The sequence below is a fragment of the Capricornis sumatraensis genome, chromosome 17, assembly GCF_032405125.1.
Source record: "Capricornis sumatraensis isolate serow.1 chromosome 17, serow.2, whole genome shotgun sequence".
Taxonomy (NCBI): Eukaryota; Metazoa; Chordata; class Mammalia; order Artiodactyla; family Bovidae; genus Capricornis; species Capricornis sumatraensis.
This window is the reverse complement of record NC_091085.1, coordinates 52,359,435-52,376,568: the sequence shown is the minus strand read 5'-3', so window position 1 is coordinate 52,376,568 and position 17,134 is coordinate 52,359,435. Positions and strand designations below refer to the sequence as shown.

At 46.5% G+C, this 17,134-nt stretch overlaps 1 pseudogene; it reads right to left on the bottom strand.

Moving 5' to 3' along the window:
- The window catches only part of LOC138093548 (sec1 family domain-containing protein 1 pseudogene), a 32,608-nt pseudogene extending 17,591 nt beyond the window's left edge, over window positions 1-15,017 (bottom strand).
- Window positions 15,018-17,134: the final 2,117 nt, after the last annotated feature.

Sequence of the window (17,134 nt, the reverse complement as noted above, 5' to 3'; positions counted from 1 at the left end):
AGATGCTTAGCCCTTGGCAGCTCTTGGAATCAGTCCTGAGCTGAGCTCAGCTTTGGGTTCTGTGATGAGTGCAAACTATCTCACTTAATGCACAAAAGCAGGATGTGCCAGGAGGGTTCCTACTGAAATCTGCTGGGGTTCAATCATGTTTCTCTGCAGAAGCATCCTTCCTGCAGTAGAGCATGGGTTAGAGGTTATTACTAACCCTGCACAGGGGTGGGTGAGACTGGGTCACAGGCTATCCAAGCTTACAGAGTCTTCCCCAGCAAACACAATCACTGTTAGGGAAATTGTCTGGGAGGATTAGGCTGGGATCTCCAGACACCTTGATGAGCTGAGATTCAACTTGAGAATGATCAGTACTCCCTTGGCGACAAAGTTGTAAACTCTCCTGAGCATCAGGGCCACCTATTCATGGGCTCTTGGTGTTTCTCCCAAGTTTTGCCCTGAAGCTGCATGGATTGGTCTCTCCATTTCCACCTCCCTGGCAGTGCTTCTCCAGCAGCACAAGCATGAAACCCAGCAGCATTAGGAGCAGCCAGCCCATTTTCAAGGGGGGAGGTTTGTATTCCATCCAAGTAGGTGGCTGATGTCCAGGGCCTGAGATTGGCTCACACCTAGAGATCTAGCCGGGTTAATGATAAGGGAATGAATTAGCTGGATGTCTGAATTGGTACCCCAGTTAGTTATTGGGAAATAATCCCAAGAAATGTTGGCAGGCTGAGGTTGGATAATGCTTAGAAACTCAGTCAGACTAGTTATCCTTGACCCAATCTGGCAAATACTTGAAGATGAAGCTTACCCAATGTCTGGGAACTCACCTGAATATCTTCTTGTGAGCAGCTGGGCTAGAGTCTGGAGTCTTATCCTGCTTTGTAATCAGGCACACAGCCTGGTTAGTAACAGAGGATGAAATCTGGTTAATGCCTGTTCACACAGCTTGGTTGATGTCTACAAACTTGACCTAATGTGTCCCAAGGAAGAAGAGCTAGAGCGTGAACTGTCATCTGCACTTGAAAAGCAGACCAACAGTTCTGGAACACCTACTGCAAATGCCTCTGAAATGCAAACACAGTCTGGTTGGAGTGGACACCAAAGATCTTGATCTGGTCTGAAGGGCTTTTCCCCCTCTGTGCCTGGAACCCATTCATCATCCACGTCAGTACACATGCAACGTCTCATATCTTTCCAGATTTTAATTGGCCTTTCAACATGCTCTGAGGTCTCACAGAAGCAGACACTTGAGGTAGGGGAATCAGCACTGGTTAAACTGAAGAAAAGGGACATGGAGCTGGAAGTGTGAAACAATTCTGAAAGAGCTCTGTCTACAGTGATGCTCCACAAGTGCACGTCACTGGAGTAAACTGAAATGTTGCAGAGAGGAACAAGTGCTTGTCTTGGAGGGACCATGAAATGAGAAGCCACTGTGTCATGATGTTCCCAAGGAAAACTGGGAGCCATATGGGTGACCCACTGCCCTTCTGAGGTCATAGCTGGAGTGATAATTCTGTAGGAGATAGAACATGACTTCTTATTAGAATAGAAGCAGTCACTCATGTCCCTTTCATCTTTCAAAATATTGATTGAATGATGCCAAAAGCCCAGTACACTGTTGAGCAGTAGCCTCTATAAAAGCAGCTCTGTGACAGCTTCCCCAGCCTCTTCCCTCACTCTATTATAACAAAACAACAGAGGTAAAAGATGCTCTTTTCACCTAAGGACTGGTGATGCAACCAAGTATTCTCAGCCATCCTGCAGCATCTATAAAGATGTCATAGCCACTGCCTTAGATTTGATTGTCCATCCAAATTTTATTGTCCAACCAGCCTTTCAATAAATGTTGCTGAGCACTTACTATATACCAGGCCCTGGGCTAGGTTTGGCCCTTCAGAAATTACAGCTCAATAAGGAGATTGAGATTGTATTCTCAATAGGGAGACAGTCATGGAAATAAACTAAATTGTCAGATCGCTTGGTTTCAGGCAACCGAAGCACAACTTCACATGCCAGAGGTCAAGAGGGCATTTGTTGATCAAGGACAACAAGGAAGGGTTCTGAGCTAGGTATTCTCTGTGTCTTAAGAATTCCACCCTTCACTCTTTCCTGACCTGATCTATCTAGAAAAACTGGTCCCAACTCTGCCTCAAAGCACTTCTTCACCTTCAGGTTGGGTTCAGTGGCAGGAGATTGGAGGGTGGCAGGAGAGAAAATCAGGGGTATTCTGCTTTTGTCCTGCTTGCCTGTGGCTCTGGCAGAGGCTGTATTTCTCTAAGGCCACAGACATACACATAGATGCTTTCTCCAGGCAATAGCTGTCCCTGGCTTCCAGAAACATTGCTTTCTCACTTGTCATTCAGATGATCCCAGGGGTAGACTTCCCACTCTTGCTAGCCCCTGAAGTGTGAAGGAACAGAATAAATACGTATAAACCTAGAGGCAAAAGAAGGTACTTAACCAAGGCAGTCTATAGATTCAATGCCATCCCTATCAAAATGCAAATGGTATTTTTCATAGAAATGGAATAATTTAAAATTTTATATGGAAACAAAAAAGACTCCAGAATGGCCAAAACAATCTTAATAAAAAACAGAGCTGAAAGAATCATGCTCCTTGACTTTAGACTATATTACAAAGCTACAGTAATCAACACAGTAATGTACCACAGTACTGGTATAAAACCAGACAATAGGATAGAAAGCCCAGAAATAAAGTCATGCACTTATGGTCAATTAATCTATGACAAAAGAGGCAAGAAAATACAATGGAGAGAAGACAGTCTCTTTAATAAGTGGTGCTGGGAAAACCAGACGACAGCTACATGTAAAAGAATGAAATTAGAACATCCTATAACACCATACACAAAAATAAACTGAAAATGGGTAAAAGTCCTAAACGTAAAACCAATACTCTAAAACTCCTACCGGAAAACAACATAGATAGAAGAGTCTTTGACATAAATCACAGTACTTTTGATCCATCTTTTAAAGTAAAGGAAATAAAAGCAAAAATAAGCAAGTGGGACCTAATTAAACTTAGAAGCTTTTGCGCAGCAAGGGAAACTATATACAAAACAAAAAGGTAATCTATTCAATGGGATAAAATATTTGCAAATGATAGGATTGATGAGGAATTAATATCCAGCATATATAAACAACTCATACAACTCAACACTGAAGAAAACTCAATTTAAAAATCAGCAGAACACATGAAGAAACATTTTAGCAAAGAGCAAACACAGATGGTCAACAGGCACATGAGAAGATGCTCAACATCACTAATCATCAGAGAAATGCAAGCCAAAACCACAAAGAAATATCACTTCACACCAGAGTGCTATCATCAAAAAGAACACAAATATCGGCAAGGATGTGAAGAAAAGAACCCTTGTACACTGTTGGTGGGAATATAAATTGGTGCAGCCACTGTGATTTAGTTGTTAAGTCGTGTCTGACTTTTGTGACCTCATGAACTGTACCTACCAGGCTCCTCTGACCATGGAACATCCCAAGCAAGAATACTGGAGTGGGTTGCCATTTCTTCCTTCAGATGATCTTCCAGAACCAGGGATCAAACTCATGTCTCCTGTATTGCACACAGTCCCCTGCACTGTAGGCAGATTCTTTACTGCTGAGCCACCAGGTTTGTAGGTTTCTCAAAAAACTAAAAATAGACCCAGAAATTCCATTCCTGGATAAATACATACACCCACAAAAAAAAACAGTAATTGGAAAAGACACATGCATTGAGGTGTTTGTAACACTGTTTACAATAGCCAGGATATGGAAGAACCTAACTATCCATTAACGGAGGACTGGATAAAGATGTGGTTCATATATACAGTGGAATATTAGCTACAAAAAGGTACAAAATTGTGTCATTCGCAGAGATGGAGATGGACCTAGAGACTGTCATACAGAGTGAAGTCAGAAAGAGAAAAACAAATATTGTATATTAATGCATATACGTGGAATCTAGAAAATGGTAAAGATGATCTTACTTGCAAGGCAGAAGAGACACAGACAAAGAGAACAGATGTATGGATACCAAAGGGGAAGTTGGGCATTGGATGAACTGGGAGATTGATGTATATACACAATCCTATATAGAATAGATAACTAATGCAAACCTACTGTGTAGCAGTGGTCATGTATGGATGTGAGAGTTGGACTTTGAAGAAGCTGAGCACTGAAGAATTGATGCTTTTGAACTGTGGTGTTGGAGAAGACTCTTGAGAGTCCCTTGGACAGCAAGGAGATCCAACCACTCCATTCTGAAGGAGATCAGCCCTGGGATTTCCTTGGAGGGAATGATGCTGAAGCTAAAACTCCAGTACTTTGGCCACCTCATGCGAAGAGTTGACTTATTGGAAAAGACTCTGACGCTGGGAGGGATTGGGGGCGGGAGGAGAAGGGGATGACCGAGGATGAGATGGCTGGATGGTATCACTGACTTGATGGACGTGAGTCTGAGTGAACTCCGGGAGTTGGTGATGGACAGGGAGGCCTGGCATGCTGCGATTCATGGGGTTGCAAAGAGTCAGATACGACTGATCAACTGAAATGAGCTGAACTGAACTGAACTGAACTGGACTGTGTAGCACAGGGAACTCTACACAGTGCTCTGTGGTGACCTAAATGGGAAAGAAATCCAAAGAGGAGACATGTGTATACATATGGCTGATTCACTTTACTGTACAGCAGAAACTGACATAACAATGTAAAGCAACTATACTCCAATTTTTTAAAAAGTATCCCTGTGTTTTTAATTTCTCTATCATCATCCCAGATTTGGGCACAGGTGTCTATGTATCAGTCTTCCTGGAGCCCTTTCAGGGGCTGTCTCTCAAAGACAGATTCAGGTGTCTGCAGCATAAATGTCAATGCTCTTTCAGAAAGATGAGGTGGATGGCTGAGTACTGAAAATACATTATTGCATTCCTGGACTGTATTGTTGAGACACGTTTATCTGACACTCAGGTGGACAACTGTTACTAGAAATGAAAGGCAAGTTAGAGGCTATTGTCCCCTAAAATCACCCACAAAAAGAGATTTGACCTTCCACAGTAGTGAGCATTGACTTGTGAGTGTACAAATATGGGGAATGTTCATTTTTAAATGTCTTGGCAAGACCGGAGTTAACTAGTTCTGCATCCCAATACTCCTTTCTAACGGTGCTTCCCTGCATGGAGCCTGGGTCTGGTGCATGTTGAGACGAGGGGTCTCATGTCTTGATGATTAGAACTCTGTAAGCATTTGGACACAGAATCCTGTCTTCCCCACAAGAAGCTTCACCAGGTGGTGTCAGAGATCACGGAAGTGAAGGACTTTTCCAGGAAACAATGTCTTTAGATTGGCATTGAGAGAAAAGACAGTTGACACATGGATTTTATGAAATGCATTAAATGGCTTGTCATTGTGACAAATAATAAAAGTAATGACTGTTAAAGAAAGTGGAGCAGCACAAAAACTGCTTAAAATATCATCAAGCATTCTTTGCAGACTCTCCTGGCTGCCATGGCATAAATGTTTTATTAAATAAAAAGCAGTTTGCATCGCCCTTCTCTATGGAACTGGCTGTTGCCTTTTTGTTTTGAAATTTTAAATCTGTATCATCCAATTATTTATGGATCTCATGGACCTGTAATTTTGCTTGTTTGAAATCATCTGAGTGTGCTTCCTAATCTTGTTGGGGATCACTGTACCCAGCTGAACCGACTCTCTCAAATTTACTCTCATTTATCTCGAATTATTTAGTTATAAAAGGAAAGCGCTCTCAAGGCTTGGAAACATCCTCTGGGCCGACCTCTATGATAGTGACTGGCCCCAAAGTTCATTCACGTACTTTGTGCAGGAACGGTAGCGCCCTCAAGGTTCAGCTAGATGCCGGTTCTTCCAGGATAGACTATAGTTCCCAGCCTCCCTTGCAGCAAGGTATGGTCGCATGACCAAGTTGTAGCAAATGAAATTAAAGAGGAAATTACAGGTACTACTTCCGGTTTGCCTCTAACCTGTTAGCTGACACCCTTACCCCCACCACCACCATCCCTAATCCCCCACCTCCCACCATCCTCTTTTTCCCGAGATGGAAGTGGACGCGTGTGTTGCCATCTTGGATCTTGAGGAGGACAAGGATCTACCAGGACTGGTGGAGCAACGACGTGGAGCTGGAGCCTTAGATGGTGGGGTCAGTGCACAGCGTTCCATGTAACAGGCCACAGCTTGTAGATAATAGAAATTCCCCGTTTTGTTTAAGCCACTCTTATTCGTGCACCTGCTCACATGCTGAGGCACACAGACTCCTCTGAGCCCCTTGTTTTCCGTCTTTACTCTCTTCTTTCCTTATGAAGTAAAAGCATCAGATAATAATGGTGGACATTTACGGAACACAGTCTGTCGCCCCCTAGTGGTAATTAAATGTCCTGTGACTGCGGTTCTGTGGGGTAGGTGATGCTTCCATCCCCCTCCTATAGATGTGGAAAACAGGGCACAAAGACCCCCAGTAAAGCACAGGGCCGGTAAGGGGGCAGGGCGTGAGCCCGAGTGGTCTGGCTCCAGAGTCCCCTGACTTTCTGCACAGGGAAATCCTGTCAATGTCCCATGTAAATGCAGAGGGAGCTGGTATCTGACCTCTGCTGTGGTGTGTTTCTTTCGTAAAATAGGCCCTCAACCCTCAGTTCCCCGATGATATTTCCAGAGGGTTTCTCTTGATCACTGCCCGCGCCAGTCCACCCACCCCTTGTACAGCATGTGTACATCTGTACACATGTGTATGTGTACATCTAAGGGTCCATCTGAGTAGCTGAGAGACTATGATGGCCCCACAGCCCTTACGCAGGGAGTGGGGAGCCTGGCCACAGGGCCCTCCCTAGCTCATACCCACCACCTCCCACTGCCCAGGGTGAGGAATGGGGGCTAGGACAATGTTTAGCACCCAACTGGGGCCCTGGAAGTGACTCAGGCAGCTTCTTTCTCCTTTTTGCCATTTTTCTCTTCTCTCCCCCAAACCCCACTGTGCTGCCCCTCCTTAAGGGGAACAAAGGAAGAGGCCCCTCAACCCCAGGCTCCCAGCCAAGGAGTTCAAGAGAACCCAAGATGAAGTGAAGTGAAAGTCGCTCAGTCGTGTCCGACTCTTTGCGACCCCATGGACTATACGGTCCATGGAAATCTCCAGGTTAGAATACCGGAGTAGATAGCTGTTCCCTTCTCCAGGGGATCTTCCCAACCCAGGTCTCCCACATTGCAGGCCGATCCTTCACCAGCTAAGCCGCTAGGGAAGCCCTAGATAGACACCAAGAATGGACTAGAAGCCCAGTCAGACTGATGGGAAATTGTGCAAATTGCAGAGTCACAGAGGCTAAGGGAATGAGTCTTAACCCACATATGATGCCATTGTAGTGTTCATAAGGTCTACAGGCATTTCCTCCAGAGTAAGGGGCAGGGGCCCCAGCAGGATCTGCTAAGTAGGGGAGGATGTATCCTCACTGTCCCAACAAGCCTGCCCTCAGCCTCCACAGGGACTTGGGAAAACTTCTCTGGGGTCCTCCCTCTTCACTCAAGTTAATGGTCCTCCCCTGGGCAGTGACCCTGTAGTCTTTCAGCAGCTGGAAACAGCAGTTGCTCTAGATTCACTGAAGAGAAGTTATGTTCCTGGAGCTTCCGTATGGGCTCTGTGTCCAGAAGGTCATGAGGGGGTACTTGTCCAGGGAGCTGGGATTCTGGGCTAGACTCACTCTGTCACAATGGAATCAGTTCAGTTCAGTTCAGCTCAGTCGCTCAGTCGTGTCCGACTTTTTGCAGCCCCACAGACTACAGCACGCCAGGCTTCCCTGTCCACCCCCAACTCCTGGAGCCTACTCAAACTCATGTCCATCATGTTGGTGATGCCATCCAACCATCTCATTCTCTGTCTTCCCCTTCTCCTCCTGCCTTCAATCTTTCCCAGCATCAGGGTCTTTTCCAATGAGTCAGTTCTTTGCATCAGGTGGCCAAAGTATTGCAGTTTCAGCTTCAGCATCAGTCTTTCCAATGAATATTCAGGACTGATTTCCTTTAGGATGGACTGGTTGGATCTCCTTGCAGTCCAAGGGACTCTCTAGAGTCTTCTCCTACACCACAGTTCAGAAGCATCAATTCTTTGGCACACAGCTTTCCTGATAGTCCGACTCTCATATCCATACATGACTACTGGAAAAACCATAGCTTTGATGAGACAGACTTTTGTTGGCAAAGTAACGTCTCTACTTTTTCATATGCTGTCTAGGTTAGTCATAGCTTTTCTTCCAAGGATCACGTGTCTTTTAATTTTATGGCTGCAGTCACCATCTGCAGTGATTTTGGAGCCCCCAAAGATAAAGTCTCTCACTGTTTCTATTGTTTCCCCATATATTTGCCATGAAGTGATGGGACCAGATGCCATGATCTTGCTTTTCTGAACGTTGAATTTTAAGCCAGCTTTTTCACTCTCCTTTTTCACTTTCATCAAGAGGCTCTTTAGTTCTTCGCTTTCTGCCATAAGGGTGGTGTCATCGGCATATCTGAGGTTATTGATATTTCTCCTGGCAATCTTGATCCCAGCTTGTGCTTCATCCAGCCCAGTGTTTCTCCTGATGTACTCTGCATAAGTTAAATAAGCATGGTGACAGTATACAGCCTTGAGGTACTCCTTTCCCAATTTGGAACCAGTCTGTTTTTCCATGTCCAGTTCCTACTGTTGCTTCCTGACCTGCATACAGATTTCTCAGGAGGCAGGTCAAGTGGTCTGGTATTCCCATCTCTTTAAGAATTTTCCAGTTTGTTGGCTTGGAATATAAAGTACATTAAGTATGGATCTCAGTCTATGATCTTAGGTGTGCTAGAAAATACCATTTAGGGCTGCCTTTCCATAAGGAATTCCCTGGTGGCTCAGACAGTAAAGAATCTGGTATCAATGCAGAAGACCCGGGTTCAATTCCTGGGTCGGAAAGATCCTCTGGAGGAGGGCATGGCAATCCACTCCAGTATTCTTGCCTGGAGAATCCCATGGACAAAGGAGCCTGGAAGGCTACAGTTCATGGGGATCACAAAAGAGTCAGACAGGACTGAGTGAGTAACACTTTCACTTTCACTTTTGCATAACTGAATCTCATTTCTTTTTGAGTCGCCCCTTTGTGTCTTTGGTGGAGATGTCAGTTCAGCCCATCGAGGATCTCCTTCCCCTTCTTCCCTGGTATTCTAAGTTCTGCAAAGGTGATGTGGGCAACTTTTTTTCTTGTTTGTATTCAAGACCTTTGGAATACATTCATATGTTTGGCAAATTTCCAGACATATAATTATGAGCTGAATCAGAACACTCAAGCCCCTTCCCATGCCCCTGCATCCAGGGTATGCCAGGGGCTGGGCAGTGGCAGCAAAGGTGGCCGGGTCTGCATCTGGCCCCATCAGGTCATTGTTCCAGCCCTGACCTTTCATCCTCCCACCCATTCAGTGCTCATCCCAGGACCCTATACCTACACTCGCTTTCTGCCTGATCAGTTCAAATCACTATCTGAGATGCTGACTAGTGTGGGGTCACAAGATGCTGTGACATTCTGGAAGAGGAGCACAATGTCATCACAAAGTGATGACAAAGTAATGACATCACAGGGATGTCATCACTCCCATGAGTCCCTCAGACTTTGGTCCTTGCAGGTTTCTGTGATTCCTCCTCCTTCCCTGGGGCTTCTCCAAGGTCCCTCTCAGTCTCTGCCCCTTCCATGTGCTCTCAGGAGCCTGGGGCCTCCTGCTGCTCCCACCCCTTCCAAGGAGGCCTGGGGACCCCATGACCAGACTCATGACACTGTCTGGATGCTCCCTAAGCAGCATCTATTCCACATCAAGGTACCTTCTGAGCTGGGGCTTGGGGCTGGGGTGGGCATTGGGGGGAATCAGCCCTGGAGGGAATCAGGTGCTGGGTCACCCCAGAGCAGTTTTCAGGGCTTGTAATTCCACAATGGGAAGGTCACTGAAATCCCAGTGGCAGGATATTTTTGCCATGGGCTTCTCTTTTACCACCATGCTCCCACACCTGGTCATTGTGCTGGAGGCTTTTGCTCCAGGGGAAGTCCTGTAGGAGAAACAGAGAACTAAGGAGTAATATTACTGTATATAAGAGATTTGTCTCAAGTACATCATCCTGCTGTAACACAGAGAATACCTTCAGAGACAGTTGCTTCTCAGCCCAGATAGGTCAAGATTACTCTGGGTTGGGGAAGAGAATAATCCAGAAAAAAGATGAGAGACACGAGAAGGGGCCTTGCACCCAACCTCCACAACATCAGCTCTGAAATGGAGAGTGTCAGGCACCCCGAATAAATCACTCTGAACACAGAGGAGAATTGGATTTGCTTCCTGCCTGGGATACTGGAAGCAGTGACCGCACAGGACTCCCCACAGCCAGAGTGAGGGCACAGAGAGAGGAGGTGGCTGATGGGGCCTCAGGGCAGAGGGGACCCACGAGAAACCCTTTGGGTCCTCACATCCCTGTATGTGGAGGAGAACATGGTGCACCCACATCCCTTATAAGACAAAGTCCTACAGCAAAGCAAGGGATGGGGCATAAGGAGAGCTGTGCTGAGGCAGGGGCTGTGACACCAGGCACACTGAGACAGTATTGTAGGAGCAGACCCCGGACAGGGATGAGAACCATCAGCAGGTGTTAGCGAGGGAGGTGATGCTGGGGTCCCACCTCCACCCCATGTGAGCCCACTTAGAGGCACCCACGAGGAGAGGAAGAAAAATCCCCAACTGTCTAGCTATCCCACATTGATGCCATTCACCTGGAACTGAGTCTACTGTTTTCTGCCATTAAGCAGAGTGAGGGCTCTAGAGAGAAACTATATTTAGTTATAAAAGAATCATGTTATTTTACACACTTGAGTTGATGTCTTAGAAATCTGTGCCAGCTGAGCGTGCTTTGGGAGAAATGGTTATGTGCAGTGTAACAAATGTCAAATTTGCTTTAGAGCCCTGGAGGAACGAAACCAATTGTGTTTTCTTTACCAAGAAGTAGGGTTTGCCCTGGGGCTGAGGAGGCTCTTCTGGGTCTGACATCATCTTGAACCTGGAGGGTGGGTTCAAAGGGGGAGGTTCAGTCACTTCAGGCTGGGCCAGGGGGCTGCTCACCCGAGTCCTGGGAGTGGCTGAGCTGGGAGGAGATGGGAGAAGCAGAGGACAGATGGAGAGACGAGGAGGGAGAGAGACAGCTGGGCTGGGAGGAGGGGCATCGAGTTGGGGAAAGCACAGGTGACGTCCTGACCCTTTCTTCAGCCTCCTCACTTGGGAGCAGCTGCCCTCCCCTCCATAGTCCTGTGAGGAGGGAGGAAACTTCAGACTGGAGGAGGAAAACCCAGCAGAGCTGCTCCATTAGACTCATGAAAGCGGTTATCCATCCCTCGGTTCCTTCATGCCCTCGGGAGTTCCATCGTCATCCTCTGTGTCCCTGACACTGCTGATAAATGGAGGTGGAGGATGACAAGGTTCTTGACCTCTTCGGAAACAGACAACAAACAAATAAAATTAGAAGAAAGCCAAGATGGTTTTAGATAGTGACAGCTGCTACAACAGGAATAAGAACAATGATCAGATGGAGGATAATGTGAGGATCACTTCCATGGGGTCAGGGGAGGCCTCTGTGAACTGATTTGTGTGCTGAGAATGGAAGGAGATAAGGAAGGAATCAGACATGTTAACGTATCAGGAAGAACATTCTTGACAGAGTGAAGAGCAAATGAAAAGTTCCGTGAGACAGGTTAAAGTGTGGGGACTGATAAACGGAGAGAACTTGAATGCCATGAAACCGTGACCAGCAAGCACGTCTGTGTCCCCACTGACCCTCCACCGAGAGCTCAAAACTGAGCTGGGGGCCGGAATTGTGTCAGTGTCTCATTCCCACAGGCAGCATCAGTGCTCCTGCCCCAGGACTATCTTTGCAGATGGCATCCTGCATGATCTAGTTGCGAGAGAGATGGGAGAAGAGCAGACACGGTTGAGCAGGTGGGGACAGAGTGCTCACAGGAGCGGAGTTATTCCCGCATGAGGCCATTAACACATTCTCACTTCATGGGGCCACAAACACCTTCGTCCACTCGGTCTGTTTCCACTAGTCTCTCCCCAGAAGGACAGGGAGTCCTGTGAACATGCAACAGTCTCCATCTGAGTGGGTTTAACTCAGAGGTCCATGGCAATTTCCATTCATTCCCTCTCCAAGGACATTTTCTGAAGCCTTTCCATCTGCTGAGCCAAAGAGGTTGCTCGTAAGAAAGGGGCCCATTAGACAGGTGACCTGCAGCTCTGAGCTGGGAGTTGGGGCTTCAGGAGCACACCTGCCATTCAGCTTCTGCCTGAGAGCAGAGACAGCCTGAGGGACAATGGCATCCCCATCCCCACTCAGGTTAGAGTTTACTTGCACTGGGGGAATTTGTATGCATTTTTCATCTGTTCCTCAAATGGCCCAGCAAGGTGACTGGGATTGTATCTCATTGCCTGTGATGCTCTGACTTTGGAAGTGCTTGTCCCCAAATCACTCTGTTTCTGCAGGGAAACATGAAGATCTCACTGTAAAATGCTTGGGTCGAGGAGAAACCAACTCCCAAGGTGTTATAAGAACCCAGGGCTTCCCTGGTGGCTCAGCAGTAAAGAACTGCCTGTAGTACAAAAGCCTACAGGAGATGTGGGTTCAGTCCCTGGGTTGAGAAGTTCCCCTAGATGAGGGCATGGCAATCCACTTCAGTATTCTTGCCTGGAGAATCCCAGGCACATGGACCAAGGAGCCTGGTGAGTGACAGTCCATGGTGTCGCAAAGAGTCAGACATGACTAAAGCAATTTAGCAAGCATGCATAAGAACTCAAGGTGGGGAAGGTATGGTTTCCCAAAGCAAAATCAGGGTTTCTATAGGAAGCAGAGGGAATAAATGACACTCCAAACAATAGATATGTGATACAGGCCATTTGTGTCCACAGTGATTGCAGCAGCTTCCACTTGACAGTGGCTGGAGGTTGACACAGGCCTGTGAGGCACATGAACTCACCCCTGGTGTCCTGATGGCAGCCCCTTAAAAAGTAGCTCTGAACTCTGGTCCTACCTGGCCCGATGAAGCCTGTGCTGTGGGATATGTGACATGGAGCTGCCCCCATGCAGGGTGATCCCTTTGTTAAGCCACCAAAGATGAATTAAGGCACCAATGTGCCTGGAGGTGTCCTGGGGATACAAGAAGTCAGGAATTAATTCTGTCATGTCACCACCACTGTCAGGAGGACTCATTAAAGCTGAACAAGAATCAAAGGATGATTTGCCAGGAAGGAAATAAAGACCCTCATGACAAAGTGGGGGGCGGGGGAGGGCAGTGCACCGAGTCTCACTGCATCAACTCAAGCTGTAAATTAAACTGCAGTTGATGGGATGGGATCTGGGTCTGGGGAGGCACAGGCAGCAGTTTGGGGAGCTCCTCCTGGTGGTGGCCTGGAGCTGCTCCAGGCCTCTCCTTTTTTCCCAAGTTGTGACAGCTGCTGTGTCATGAACTGTGCAGTATGAAAAAGTCAGCAGCAGCCTATAAAACATGTTTCCCTCGTTTCCCCTTTCTGTTGTCAACAAGCTTCTGATATTCAATGCAGTTGCCTTCTCCCAACACAAAAACAATTGCTTCTTGGAATGGATTTTTGTTCCTCGGAACTGAGCTGTCACTGCCTGGCGGCATCTGGGATCAAAATATCTACAGTGATCGTTTCACCGTTTGACTTCATGTCCCTGAAGACAGGTAGGTTGTGCTGTTTCTGAGCCGCCTTTGTCACTCTTGCCATCGTACACTGCGATCTTGTGTTGGGGACTCGTTTGGCAATGCCTGAGATGGCAGGAGCTGAAGCCATCCCGGCAAAAGCCTTCCGCTGTTTGATGTATTGTAAGGAATTAAGGTAGCATCCTGCGTCAGTTCCAGCTTTTTGGTGTGGCTCCAAATCAGCCTCAGAAACTGTTTGCTGTGCACTTACATGACAGATAAGAAATGCCTCATTTATCTCCTGGATTGCCTGCATCAGAGTCTGATATTACATCTAGAAGAGATTTACCCAAAGAAGCTTTGCTCATTATTTTTTCTTTATATTCAAAACACACATCCAGTTTTCTTGCCTTTACATGTCCTAAGACAGCAGTGGCAACATTTTATGGAGATCAGTAAGTCTTTTTCCCCTCTCCAAGGTCTTCTGGCAAAGAACCAAAAGCTGAGGATAGCTGAGCAGTGTTGTCAGGAAGCATCCTCGTGGCCCCTTCATCTTCCTCTCCTGGCCCCGGAGCACTTCTCAGGTGTTTGACCTCATCTTCTCACGCTCTGCTCTAAGATTCTAGTTCTTGCTAAACTGATTCCCAAACCTCTGGGAATGGACTTCCTTTACGTTTCTGCCAAAATGTATCAACTGGAGTTAAATCATACCACTTCCTGGTTTTGTCTCTAGGTCACGCTAGCACCAGCCAGGGACTTTTTCACTCCTGAAGATTCTTCCAGGTTAACTCTGTGTACGTGGAAATCGTAGGACCGATATGTCCAAATATGATGTAGAGGAGTTCCCAGATCCATGTTTCTGTCAACGGGAGTGAAGAAGGCTTTGAAAGCTGAAGCTGCCAGCTCCCAGCGCATCACCTGTAGTGAAACCATTTTTGGCGTCTCTTAGATGTTCCGGAAACTTCTTATCTGTTTTCACTGCTCCCATTTCCATTGCTATTTCTGCTAATTATCTGATTATAGGAATAGTACCCAGCACAACAGAAAAGCAGAAGAGGCTGTCAACATTCTGGTGCGTAACAGTTTTCATTTCCGCATTTGTGATTTCTGAACTGTTAATGGCACAATATGAAACATTTCCTCATTTTTGATTGCATCATCCAGGCGTATCATTTTTCAAAGTAATAAAATCGAGATACTGATCAAAAGCTAGCTACTTGGGTAACTGTGTAGCTGCTAATTCTACATTTGCAATATATTCCAGTTTACTCCTCGAAAGGGCAGAAATAAAGTTCAAATCAGCTGGTTCACACAGAGTTGACTTAAAAGAACTCGAGTAGTGGTTTATTATAAAAGGGTACAACCAGGAACAGTCAGATGGAAGAGATGTGAGGTATGCGGAAGGGGGCGGAGCCCTCCCCAAGAAAGCATTTCCCCAAGTCTCCAGGTGTCCACCAACCCAGAAGCTTCCACCCACCTTTGTCACTTGCCTCCAGCTCAAACCTGCTCTTCTCCTTGGGCCAAGCCCTCCGACACTCCCCTCCTGCCTCTTCCCTCTTGCCCTGCAGAGACCTGCACTTCCTCACCTCCACCTGCCTCCCCTCTGCTGGCTTCTCATCTGCACAGACACACGCTCAAGAACCATCCATCCACACTGAAAATATCATTTCTCTGCCACACCAACTGTAGGCCACACTTCATTCTCCACTCACAGAGAAACTTCCAGGGAGACACATGCAGCAGGAGAAGGTTTTCACGGCACATCTAAGGTGCTTATTCTTCCGGTGTTCCTGTCACTGTAGCCACCCCACCCACTGTGGTGGGCTGCATTCAGAGGCTGAAGGGAGTATCACAGGGGTGCCCCATCCATGTGCCATCCTCCCCCTAATAGACCCCCCACCCTGTTTAGGAACAAACCCCATGGCGCATACTGAGAGTAAAATTACTTGCTATTTATCTGAAATTAGCATTAACTGGCATCCCATATTTTATTTGCTAAATGTGACAATTCTACTTGGAATGACTTGGGTATGTCTTATCTCTCTGAAGTGTCAGCTATAAGTCTAAACAAGCACTTTGGACCCTAACTTGCATATGTCTTTATAGAAGAGGTTTCTGTAATGTGAAGTATCACTTCCCAGCCAAGGGTCTTCCCCCAGCCTGGGGACTCCAGTTGTCGACCCTGTGGTCTGTGGGGAGAGCAGGCAGTAACGGGGGCTCGCTGTCCTCTGTCCTCCAGCATGTGCCTGGGGAAATACTGACACGGGTCCATGCAGGAAACATAAGAGGATGTTCTCTGAGCTTGTGTGTGGCAGCTGGGAGTTGGAGGCTTCCTGGGGATGTGGGGGGAAAACGTGGTGGGCACCCACCCCCACCCCTGAGCACAATGCAGCTGAGAAAACCAGTGGAATCACTGTGCACTTAGCAACATGAGCATCTGCTCAAAATATAATTATCTGTAACATGCTACAGTGTCATAAATAGAATGAAATACATAACACAATGCCGTCAGTGTTTATTTCAATATATAAGCCCATAAAAGAGCAGTGGGCATTTTGCAAGACCACATTCAAAAAAAAGATAGTCATTAAACACTGTTCAAGGATTTTCTTAAAAACGAAATCTTACAAAAGAGTCTCAATAAACACACAAATAAGGTAAAATTTCAATTAAAAATTTTTTAAGATACTTAGTAAACACAGTTTTGGGGCTTCCTGGGTGACTCAGTGGTAAAGAATCCACCTGCCATGCAGGAGATGCAGGAGACGCAAATTCAATCCCTGGGTTGGGAAGATCCCCAGGAAGAGGGCATGGCGACCCGCTGCAATATTCTTGCCTGGATAATCCCATGGACAGAGGAGCCTGGTGGGCTATGGTCCCTGGGGTCACAAAGAGTTGGACACGATTGAAGCAACTCAGCATGCACGCACGCAAACACAGTTTTATGATTCTGTAACAGCACGAGAGGAACGGGAATAAAAAGGTGAATAAAAAATTAATAAAACTAGATGGAATCCATGTGCAGATAAATGACATGTCATCTTTCTAGTGTGGTTAGTTCACCCCATTTGTCTTAAGGTCCAGAAAAGAAGGTGAAGACAGAAACAGTGAACGAGGGGCTGTGAGACCTATGGAGGCCCCTCCGAGGTGCCATCCCAGGTCTGCCTCCCACACCCCGTAAAGAACAACCTGCTGTCTTCCTCCACCAGTCACTGTGAATGGGGGAGCCCAGCTGTTGTACTATTTGCCAAAGGCAGACATTTTAAAAACATAATTCTCCTGAGATGAAATCATTAATTAAAATGGGAAATTCACATATTCTCAAAGCAAGTATAAATTAACTGGGAATTATTTACTCAGATCATTTTAGTCCATGGATGAAAACGCTGAGATGTTAAAGCTGGTGCA